The following is a 12,491-nucleotide window of genomic DNA, read 5'->3' on the forward strand; positions in this document are numbered from 1 at the left end:
TGTCAACAGGGGGGACTGCAGTGAGCAAAATTCACCAGAACCCCCCCTGTGTTTGGGCTCATTCAAAAGGAAATTTAATTTGGGACTATCTACCAAAAAGTTTGGAACTCTAAAGTGCTTATGGAAGAAACAACGAACTTTAATAGAGTTTGAACTTTTACAAGACAAATTCAAGCCTGTGGGTGGACCTAGGGAACAAAGGAAGCCAATTTGATTATTGGAACTGTCTGGGTGTGAGGACTGAGGTAACCTGTCTGGAAGAATGATTATTTGGAAATCTTCCTCCACAAGAGACATTACCATCACAGTATCGCCTAGAGATAGCTCCCCATCAACATGGGTCTGGACAAACCATTTTCAGCATATACATCACAAAGAGGCCCAATCCAGCCTGTATGCAAAAGACTAAGCACAAAAGGACATTGCAATTACCAAACTAATATTTCCATTAGGAAACAGTTTTTCAAAGGTCAACCCACCCAAGACAAATCAACTTTCACGAGCCCGACAAAATATTACAAAGAAGAACCAAGCCCGCCAAAATTATATAATGGGTTGTGAACAGGTTGGACGGCAAGATTAGATCACTGAAATCGTATAACTGCCCCTGTTTTCAACAAAGGTTCGTGGGGGAGAGAGGTGGTTGCTACTACCTCATTAGGACAAGGAGAGAAACCAACGTGACAGTTGTAAAACTAACTTCTCCAGCCTCGAAATCTTGAAGTCCTGAATGAAGGAAGAACATCACCATCTACCATTAACTATCAAAAGGATTGGTAAGCATAAGTCCCTGCCCTGGAGTCTAACCTAGCTAGAATTAGGTATTGGGAGGTGGGAGGTATAATTTTACTGCAACCCCCTTTGAATGTGTAGTGAGTGTATGGTACTTTATTAGAGTGATTATAAGTTTGACCTTGTACCTTTCTTTGTATTGTTCTTTATTAGAGTGATTGTAAGTTTGGACGTGTATTTTCTTACTAGAGTAATAAGCCTGTATTACCTTGACTCTAATAAAACCAAAGTTCCTTGCATCAAATCAGCGTCCTCTGCACTTTTGTCACACCCCCCAAATAAATCCAGAGTACAGAACCCAAGGGAAGGGGGAGCGATTCGAAACCGCTCAAGTTGGTCAGAAGGGAACCTGACCCGCTCATAAAGACCACAAAACATCACAACCTCACAACCCACCCTTACAACTCATTCACTGGAAATACTTGGACCAAATCAAACTCAGATTCACGGACTATCCTGAACAACCCACCTTGGACCCTACCTTTTTGATCCCCCAACATACGCACCAGTGGCAACCAGCACCACGGTTGACCACGAAGCAGAACCCATCATTCACAGCAGCCCTGTAGGGCCCAACACACCAGGCAGCCCAGCAAGGCCAGCTGCACAGCAGCCCAGCGAGGGCCCAACAAGTGATTCAACAACACCAGTTTTCACAGCGAGACGATCAAGCAGGGAAAGAACGGCCCCAGATCGACTCACATTGTAAATAATTACACTATTGACTTTGGGGGAGGGAGTGTTGTTATATATGTGGACTTGTATTTACTCTGTACAGCTACCAGAGGGCTCATCCCCTGGAGTCCCAAGGAATCCCATAACCCCTTGGGAGCACAGCTATTTAAGGAGGCTTCACAGGTTGGAGAGGCACTCTGGAGACCTGCAATAAAAGACTAAGGTCACACGTTACTTTGAGCTCACAGTGTTCAGTCTGACTCTTTCTCCATACACCACAAGCTCCATTCAAGCCTGCTTCTAATGGTCAAGCAGAGCGTGCCATTTAAACAATCAAGCAAAGTATGAAACGTGTAACACAGGGCTCACTACAGAGATGGTTGTCATGTATATTGCTCAGTTACAGGTCAAGACCTCATATGCTTACTGAGGTTCCTCCTGCTGAACTACTGATGAAGAGAAATCTCAAGACCAGGCTTTCTCTTGTTCATCCTGATTTGAATGATCATGTTGAAAACAGACGTCAAAGTCAGCATCTCGTTCAACGATCCGGTTTATGTACTGAACTATGGTCAGGGTGCAAAGTGGATCGCCGGCACCGTTACAGCCAAGGAGGGTAACAGAGTGCTTATTGTCGTGCTCAAGAATGGGCAAACATGCAGGATCTATGTACCTGCACCTCTCAATCTATCAGTTTGTTCCAGGATTCTGCTTCACCATTTGCCATGATTCCTCACTGTTTAGACTTCATATGTGTAATGACTCACCCTGTGTCCTTTCTTCATGTATTATCCTTTACTGTAACTGTCAGCAGCCGATTCAACTGGAGAGAGGCATCAAAGCGGATTCTGATACTGACCTCGCTCAACAGCTACACATGCCCACTTTCCAGCACATCCAATCAGGAGTGGGAGCTGGGGCTGGTTTTGAGCCCCTCACTCCCCCCGCCGCCCCACCCCCCACCCATCTCCCTAACCTGGGGACCTTGGCCAACTTTGGCATCAGTGTTCATTGGCTAAGTGTTTATTCATTAAGTCAGCACTGACAGGGAGAGGGGAGAGGGATCAATCCTGATACCTTATTGAACGGGGTAATGCATTCAGGCAGCTCATGATCATCAGTATTAAAGGGACACTCGCCGCTTATTTCTACATAGATCATCCAACTGTGCACAAAGTGTTCAATTTCTTTTTCGCTGAAAGGTCATCGACCTAAGACGTTAACTCTGATTCTTTCTCCACAGATGCTGCCTGACCTGCTGAGTATTTCCAGGATTCTTTGCTTTTATTTCAGATTTCCAGCATCCGCAGTATTTTTCTTTTGCCCCTTCAAATACAGGTTGAAACTCCCTTATCCGAAACCACCCCTCCTCCAGAACCATTTCCGGCCACCAGGTGGCGAATGCGCGGAACTCCGATATGAACAAATTGAACAAATTGAAGTCCTTCCTCACTGCCGACTCCCACAATCGCTGGACTGATCCCGCGATCCACTGCACCCACCCCCACCCATGATCTCTCTACTGCACCCCCAGCTCCAAGCCAGCCAGCCTCGATATCCCCTTGCTCAGTACCTGTACCATCCAATTTAATGTGACCACCCCTCGTCCGGAAAAATCCCTTATCCGGTACAGGCCAGGTCCCGAGGGTTCCGTATTAGGGAGGTACAACCTGTATAGGACTGCCTTTAACTCTTTGCTTTGCATCTGTTAGTCTATATGCAGAGCTCCTTCTGCCTTGTCGTTTGTCAGACATTTACTGTGTTTTTTTTCTGTATCTTTTAACCCCATCTTGTATTTGTGTAGCGTGATTAGTGTAACAAAATACTTCAAAGTTCCTCACATTGAAGAGAACAGGCTGAATGAAGGAGAAGAATTAGGAGAGTTTGATCAAAAGATAGCCTTTGAGGAGGTATTTGAACGCAGGGAAGAGTGCAGCCAAGGTGAACATGTTTCAGGAGTCCAAAAGGCTGACATCTAGTGAGCAATGTTTGTAGAGGAGAATACACAAGAAAGCAGACTGTAAGAGAGGAACGAGAAGAAGCTTATGGAGGTCGGGTGGGTCAAGGTTTTGGAGGGATTTATAAACAAGGACAAGGATTTGATTTTGATACATTGGAGAGAAGGAGTCAGTAAACATAAGAACATAAGGAATAGGAGTAGGAGTAGGCCATACAGCTCCTCGAGCCTGCTCCAACATTTAATAAGATCATGGCTAATCCAATCATGACTCAGCCCCACTTCCCCACCCGCTCCCCATAACCCCTTATCATTTAAGAAACTCTATTTCTCTCTTAAATTTATTCAATGTCCCAGCTTCCACAGCTCTTTGAGGCAGCAAATCCCGCAGATTTACAACCATCTGAGAGATGAAATTTCTCCTCATCTCAGTTTTAAATGGGCGGACCCTTATTTTAAGATCATGCCCTCTAGTTCTAGTCTCCCCCATTGGTGGAAACATCCTCTCTGCATCCACCCTGTCAAGCCCCCTCATAATCTTATACATTTCGATAGGATCACTTCTCATTCTTCTGAGTTCCAATGAGTAGAGGCCCAACCTATTCAACATTTCCTCATAAGTCAACTCCCTCATCTCCGGAATCAACCAAGTGAACTTTCTCTGAACTGCCTCCAAAGCAAGTATATCCTATTGTAAATATGGAAACCAAAACTGCATGCAGTATTCCAGTGTGGCCTCACCAATACCTATATAACTGTAGCAAGACTGTCCTACTTTTATACTCCATCCCCTTTGCAATAAAGGTCAAGATTCCATTGGCCTTCCTGATCACTTGCTGTACCTGCATACTATCCTTTTGTGTTTCATGCACAAGTACCCCCAGCACTTTGCAATCTTTCTCCATTTAAATAATAACTTGCTCTTTGATTTTTTTGCCAAAGTGCATGACCTCACACTTTCCAACATTATACTCCATCTGCCAAATTTTTGCCCACTCATTTAGCCTGTCTATGTCCTTTTGCAGATTTTGTGTGTCCTCCTCACACATTGCTTTTCCTCCTATCTTTTATCGGCAGCAACTTGGCTACGTTACACTCATCCCTGCTTCCAAGTCGTGAATATAGATTGTAAATAGTTGGGGTCCCAGAGACACCCCACTAATTACTGATTGCTAACCAGAGAATGAACCATTTATCCCGACTCTCTGCTTTTTGTTAGTTAGCCAATCCTCTATCCATGCTAATATATTACCCTCAACCCCATGAACTTTTATCGTGTGCAGTAACCTTTCATGTGGCACCTTGTCAAATGCCTTCTGGAAGTCCAAATACACCACATCCACTGGTTCCCCTTTATCCGCCCTGTTCGTTACATCCTCAAAGAATTTCAACAAATTTGTCAAACATGACTTCTCCTTCATAAGTCCATGCTGACTTTGCCTGACTGAATTTTGCTTTTCCAAATGTCCTGTTACTGCTTCTTTAATAATGAACTCCAACATTTTCCCAATGCCAGATGTTAGGCTAAATGATCTATAGTTTCCAGCTTTTTGTCTGCCTCCTTTTTTAAATAGGGGCGTTACATTTGCAGTTTTCCAATATGCTGGGACCTCCCAGAATCCAGGGAATTTTGGTAAATTACAACCAATGTATCCACAATCCCTGCCACTAATTCTCTTAAGAACATAGGATGCAAGCCATCAGGTCCAGAGGATTTATCTGCCTTTAGTCCCATTATCTTACTGAGTACCACCTCCTTAGTGATTGTGATTATGTTAAGTTCTTCCCCGCCTATTGCCCCTTGACTATCCACTGTTGGAATATTGTTCGTGTCCTCTACCGTAAAGACTGATACAAAATATTTGTTCAGAGTTTCCGCTATCTCCATGTTCCCCATTACTAATTCCCCAGTCTTGACCTCTAAGGGACCAACATTTACTTTACCCACTATTTTCCTTTTTATATATTTATAGAAACTCTTGCTATCTGTTTTTATATTTTGTGCTAATTTACTTTCATAGTCTATCTTCCCTTTCTTAATAATTTTTTTGTCATTCTTTGCTGGCTTTAAAAAGCTTCTCAATCTTCTGTGCCCCCCAATAGTTTTGGCCATTTTGTATGCCCTTGTTTTTAATTGGATACCGTCCTTTATTTCTTTAGTTAGCCACAGATGGCTATCTTTTCTCTTACGCCCTTTCCTCTTGACTGGAATATATTTTTCTTGAGAATTGTGAAATATCTCCTTAAATGTCATCATCCTCATAAGCAGTTCCTCACAATCAAGGAAGACTTGCTTCCACTCTTAAAATGAATTCTTAGGTGGCTGGACAGTCCAATACCAGAACCACAGACTCTATCACAGGTGGGACAGATAGTCGTTGTGGGAAGGGGTGGGTGGACTGGTTAGCTGCATGCTCTTTCCGCTGCCTGCACTTGATTTCTGCATGAGCTCGGTGATAAGACTCGTGCTCAGCGCCCTCCCGGATGCACTTCCTCCACTCAGGGCGGTCTTTGGCCAGGGACTCCCAGGTGTCAGTGGGGATGTTGCATTTTATCAGGGAGGCTTTGAGGGTGTCCTTGTAACGTTTCCGCTGCCCACCTTTGGCTCGTTTGCCGTGAAGGAGTTCCGAGTAGAGCGCTTGCTTTGGGAGTCTCGTGTCTGGCATGCGAACTATGTGGCCTGCCCAGCAGAGCTGATCGAATGTGATCAGTACACCACTGTTCATCAACCTTCCTACACTTTAATCTATTTTCCCAGTGCACTTTAGCCAACTGCGCCCTCATACCGTCTTAGTCTCCTTTATTTAAGCTTAGTACGCTGGTTAGAGATCCAACTTTCTCACCCTCCATCTGAATTTGAAATTCAATCATGCTATGATCACTCATTCTAAGGGATCCTTTAGTAGGAGATTGTTTATTATTATTATTAATAAGGCGGGCGAGTACAGTGGCGATAGGCATTGAGGGATAGGCTTGAACGTCTATCTATGGTGGGCATTTGGTTTAACCATCCATTGCTAGATCTGATTGGCTCTCATAAAGCACTATCGGGTCCTGCTCTCCATCCTTTGCTAAAATTCCTCTCCAAAGTCATTGAGCGTGTTGTCACATCCCAAATCCATGCCCATCTTTCCCACAATTCCATGTTTGATTCTCTCCAATCAGGTTTCCAACCTCGCACAGTACTGTAATGGCACTTATTAAAGTCACAAATGACATTCTATGACACAGTGACCATGATGAACTATTCCTCCTCAGCCTTCTCGACCTATCTGCCGCATTCGACACGGTTGACCACACCATCCTTGTCCAATGCCTCTACTCTGATGTCCAGCTGGAATTACCCTTGCCTGGTTCCATTCTTATCTGTCAAATTGTAGCCAAAGAATCAATTGCAATGGCTTCTTTTCTCACTCCTACACTGTTACCTCTGGTGTTCCCGAAGGGTCTATCCTTGACTCCTTTCTATTTCTCAACTGCATGCTGCCACTCGGCAACATCATCCGAAAACACAATGTCAGGTTCCATATGTATGCTGACGACACTCAGCTCGATCTCTCCACCACCTCTCCTGATCCCTCCACTGTCTCTAAATTGCGAGACTGCTCGTCTGACATCCAATATTAGAAAAGACTTTGGTCACAGCCACAAATTCCGTTCCCTGGTCACTGTTTCCATCCCTGGCAACTGTTTGAAGCTAAGTCAGACCGTTGGCAACCTTGGTGTTGTGTTTGACCCCGAGATGAGCCTTCGACCACATAACTACTCGATCACCAAGACTGCCCACTCCACCTCTGTAACATCGCCCGTCTCTGCCCCTGCCGCAGCTCATCACCTGCTGAAACCATCATCCATGCCTTTGTTACTTATAGACTTGACTATCCCAATGCTCTCCTGGTCAGTCTCCCACCCTCCACCCTACATAAACGTGAGTTCATCCAAAACTCTGCTGCCCATATCTTAACTTGCATCAAGTCTCGTTCACCCATCATCCCTGTGCTCGCTAACCTACACTGGCTCCCAGTCCGACAATGCCTCAATTTTAAAATTCTCATCCTTGGCTTCAAATCACTCCTTGGCCTCGCCGCTACCTATCTCTGTAATCTCCTGCAGCTCTGCAAGACTTCAAGATCTCTGCGCGCCCCAATTTTCATCACTCCACCATTGGCAGCCTTGCTAGCAACTGCCTTGGCCAAAGCTCTGGAATTCCCTTGCTAAACCTCTCTGCCTCTCTGCCTCTCTCTCACCATTTAAGATGCTCCTTAAAACCTACCTCTTTGTCCAAGTTTTTGGTCACCTGTCCTGATATCTGGCATGGTGATAACATTGATTGATAACGCTCTTGTGAAGCTGCTTCTGATGTTTTTCTACATTAAATGGTGTTGTTCTTAGCACACCTCCTCAGCATTTTTATCTTCTCCCCCCTTCCTCAACGTTGCTATCCCTTCCACACTCTTGTGTTTGAGGAGATTGGGTGGCAGTTACATATCTTGCAAGAATTCCCACCCACAATGCACAATAACATTAGGGGGGAGAAATTTTGGATGTTTGCACCTCCCGTTCGGGACACAAACAACTTTTCGCCCGGGCGCGCCACTGCTAATGACTCCCGGGAAATTCCACGGGTGTTTAGCGGCAGCGGTAACCGGTCGCGCCCTGCTCCGCTGCACTGCCGAGGACAACGTCATCACCGTGCGCAGAGACCCGTTTTTGCCCCGGATCGAAAATTCGATTGTGTTCCCTGAAGCTGCACCAGATGATTCAGGCTTGTAGGCGATTTCAAAATTAAAAGATCGCCGACTTGCAATTCGTAGTCTTCTTTGCATTGGGTCGCAGGATCCGTGCCGTGATCTTGCAGCCTGACACTCCGCTTGTGTGCCGGGCTGCTGCCACAGCACCCCACTCCCTGGTGATCCAGGGATGGCCCCGTTTCCCGCCCGCAGCGTCGGCAGCTTGGCCCTCCCCTTTAAGGAAGTGGTGGGCCCTGTCTATGCCTCAGCGCTAGGCGTCCCACCGCGTAGCACTGCGCCCCTCAGAGTCCTTCTGCCCCACTTGCGCCCCACAGAGTAAGCGGAGCACGATATTTTGCGCTCCACTTGCTCTCGAAGGCGGTCGCCCGAATATAGGTCGCGGGGCAAGACTTCTGCGCCTGGCGCAGGAATTCCCGCCACCTGGCTATTACCAACGCCAAACGCAAATTTCGTCCCCTCACTGTCTTGAAGCAACAGCTGGGGTGGGGGCAATGAGGAGACGGGTGCTTCTGTGGAGCTGGCAGTGCCGTCGAGAGGGAAGGCAGCGGCAGACAAATGGACGTGACCCCCAAAATGCCAACTGTTCAACAGGAAGCGCAGAGGGGGCCATTTTAACCTAACTCGCCCGCAATCTAGTCGGCCACCTGCTTTTAATTTCCATTGACCTTCCAGCAGGTGTGTTCGATTGAAGCATATCTGTACAGGTTGCACCAAACCTCCTGGCATCAAGAGAAGCGGCTAACCTCCCGACCTCTACTGCTGCTGGTTCTCAGCTGAAGCCTCGGGATTTGGCAGCTCGGCTTGGACTCTCGGACCTGGGGGTCGGTACCCAGACATTCTGCCACGTGACTCCCCACAGCAAGAGTATGTCCAATCGGGAGCTCGGCCGCAGTGACCCCCTCACTTACTCTGGGCAGCTTCCATCAATTGTACGCTTTTAAAAAATAAACCTGTTTACATTTTTGCTCAACCAGCGGTATTTTGGCATACGATTGATTCTTAAAATTGCTGCTTGTCAACTGTTATGTATGTAAACATTGTAACTATGTAAGACTTGCCACCAGAGGGCGCAACTGTTGGAGGCCCAAGGGTCACTTGCACACGCCGTGTAAGGGAGTATAAAAGGTTGTCTGCCAGGCTGCTTAGGCACTCTGCAGTTGTATTAAAGAGACTAAGGTCACATCAGTTTTAGCTCACAGTACTCAGTCTTGTGGAGTTCTTCCATACTTAACATCAATCACTTTGGGTTTTAGGAGATGAACGATATGTAGCAACAGTTACAGCTTATTGATCAAAACCAGCGGACTTTGAGCAAAGGAGTGTCAGCAGAGTTCTGGGTGCTAAATGCAGCAGGCCCATCCCAAGTTGCTGTCTCAACGAACTGAAGGAGAAGCTAGAAAAGGAAATGGGTGAGAGAGAAATAGTCGGACATGCCGATAGGGTGGGAGGAGTCTCGAGTGCAGTGTAAATGCCACTGGGATCAGTTGGGCCGAATGGCCTGTTTCTGTGCTTTACATGTAATTCTGTGTGTCGCAAGTCATTACTCACATTTTTAGCTGTACAGGTGAGTGTACTAATAACTGTAACAACCTTGCAGTAAAATATGGATTTTATTTTAAGCTGTAAAGTAGCCACAATTGGACTCCTTGCAAGAGGAACTAGGTCTAAGCTCAGGGCAACTCTGCAAACCTTTTCAAAATATCAGAAGCAGGCTCGATGTCCATTAACTGCCGAAAGCTGAAAGAACCCTTTCCTTGGTTATCTTGCTCGTACACTTTCTGTAGCCCAGCCACTTTGGAAAATTAATAGGTATATATATACATATATATAAAAATATGTGCCAGCTTGGTGCAACTGTTTTACATAAATATATAAAAATGAATTGCCATCAAGATACCACATAATACAAACTGTTATTACTCATGTATGACCAATCTCTTCAGTTACTTTAGGAGATAACACCTTGCTGGTGCTTTGCAATTATCACTTGTATCCTCAGACCACATTCCAACAATCTGCCAGCAGACAGGGTTATTTTAATAACACAACTGGAATGTGGAGTGCATGCACAGTGAGTTGAATTTACCCATATATAAAGAAGATGCTATGGTATTAATCGCAAGCCTGTTTGCCTTGGTTCTTGTGCTTCTGAAGTTCTCTCTGCACCCCCATGCCCTCTCTCGGCTGTAGGTGGTATAATTCTCCACAAATGTCACAGGTACAGCTCCGCTGGCAGCAGCTGGGATATGGGGTTGAGTGGAGCAGGACAATGATTGTGTAAGGTGTTCCTATTGTTTTTTAAATCTTTTTTTGCTCAACTCTGCATCTGGTTGCCGACAGAAGACCTCAGCACACACACTCAACTGAGTTGGGTGCAGCTTGAGAACTCCAAAATGTAATGTTCCACTTGTGATAAATTCTGTATCACTTCTGAATAAGGCAGAGGCTCTCAAACAACAATAACAACTTGCATTTATATAGTGCCTTTAACGTAGTAAAACGACACAGAGAGTGTCATGAATTTGACACCGGGGGGTGGATGCCGGGGGAACACTGAGATTATTGGGGGGTGGGGGGGTTTGGGCTGCAAAGAGAACGGGCTGAACAACAATGAGACTCACCGTGCTCAAATTCCACTCCAGGGACATGACCACATATGTAGTGTTCAAACTCTATTTGTTTATTACAGGACACTAGACAGACATTAGGACCATGCGGGAGCTATTCACAGTTGCTGTAAACATTCCGGTTCATGCTGGTTTGGGGACACCATTTTGGGAGTTGCTATAAAGGACACAGTTAAGTTATTTTACTCCTGGTTCAGTTAATCTATTTATTTACGTACACAACATAATTTGGCGACAAGGATGAGATATGATTTTCTCCTTCAGCATGGTGAATGCCTGAGCCTGGGAATCTGTCCATTCCCAAGGGATGTCCTTGCGCAGCAACTTGTGAAGTGGTTCGGCAATGTGTGCATAATTGCAAGATAGAAGTTGCAAGTGCCGAGGAATGATAAAAGTTCTTTGATGTTGGTAGCCTCCTGCATTTGCTGGATCACGTAAATTTTGTCAAGCATTGGCTTGACACCTTGTGCTATAAATCTGTAGCCCAGAAAGTTTATTTCTCCAGCAGCGAATGTACACTTATCGGCATTAAGTGTAATATTATGTGTAGCAAGTCTAGCCATAACTGCACGAAGCTGGTCATGTTCTTCCCTTGTCTGTCCATGGACGACTATATCGTCAAGCAGATTGAGGGCTCACTCTATGCCTGCTAGCATAGTAGTGACAATCTTCTGAAATACACTTGGTGCAGAAGATAGTCCGTAGGGCATGCGTCGATGGCAACAACTACAGTTGGATATCCTCGGTCCAGTTGAAGCAGCTCCACAGCTCCAGCGTTTCCTGATTGTAGTACATGACCTCCTGCATTCCAAATGGCCAGAAATAATTTCAACAAGTTCAGTGACCTCATCAACGATCGTCACTATTCTGCAGCTTATGTTCACGAATTGGCACCTCCCAGAGGTCATAATCACTGACAATGGACCACAGTTTGTGTCCGACCAGTTCGCGGATTTTATCACTCGTCATGCTATCAAGCATCACATTACTGCTCGGTACAATCCTCATAAGCAACGGAGGTGTTGAGCGGTTTAACCGCGTCATCAAAGAGGGTTTGAAAGCCAACCTCACAGCAGGCCAAACATTTAACGAAGTGGTTCAAACCATTCTCTGCACATACTGTTTGACAAAGCACTCGCTAACGGAGAAGACACCCGCTGAGCTCATGCTTGGGCGGAATCTTCGCTGGCTACTGGACATTCTCAAACCCCCAGCCAAGCCGAGCGTGAAGATAACCACACTCGCATCCCAGATTTCAGAACATCAATAAAAAGCGAAGTCGTACACTGACACAAAATGATATGCTCAAAAGCACCAATTGAATAATGGAGATTGGGTCAGAGTTAAGCGCCCAAACCTTGGTCATAAGCTCAAAGTTTCACTTTTGCCTCCAAAACAGATCGGGCGAAAGTTCAGCCCTCACACCTACGAGCTCAATGATGGAACTCGATGGAACGCTCATCGACTGATCCGAACTCACAGGCTAACAGACCAGCAGGATGGAACAGAGGCACCGTTCTGTTTCCCAACCGGTAACCTCGATCAAACACTGCAAGTTCCACGCCGGTCTCAGCATATCAGAACATGGCCTGGCTATCTCAAGGACTTTGTCTGCTCATAGACTGTGTTTTCATAAGGGGGGAAATATGTTGTGTTCATACTCTATTTGTTTGTTACAGGACACTAGAC

This window comes from Pristiophorus japonicus, chromosome 12, assembly GCF_044704955.1.
Source record: "Pristiophorus japonicus isolate sPriJap1 chromosome 12, sPriJap1.hap1, whole genome shotgun sequence".
NCBI lineage: Eukaryota > Metazoa > Chordata > Chondrichthyes > Pristiophoridae > Pristiophorus > Pristiophorus japonicus.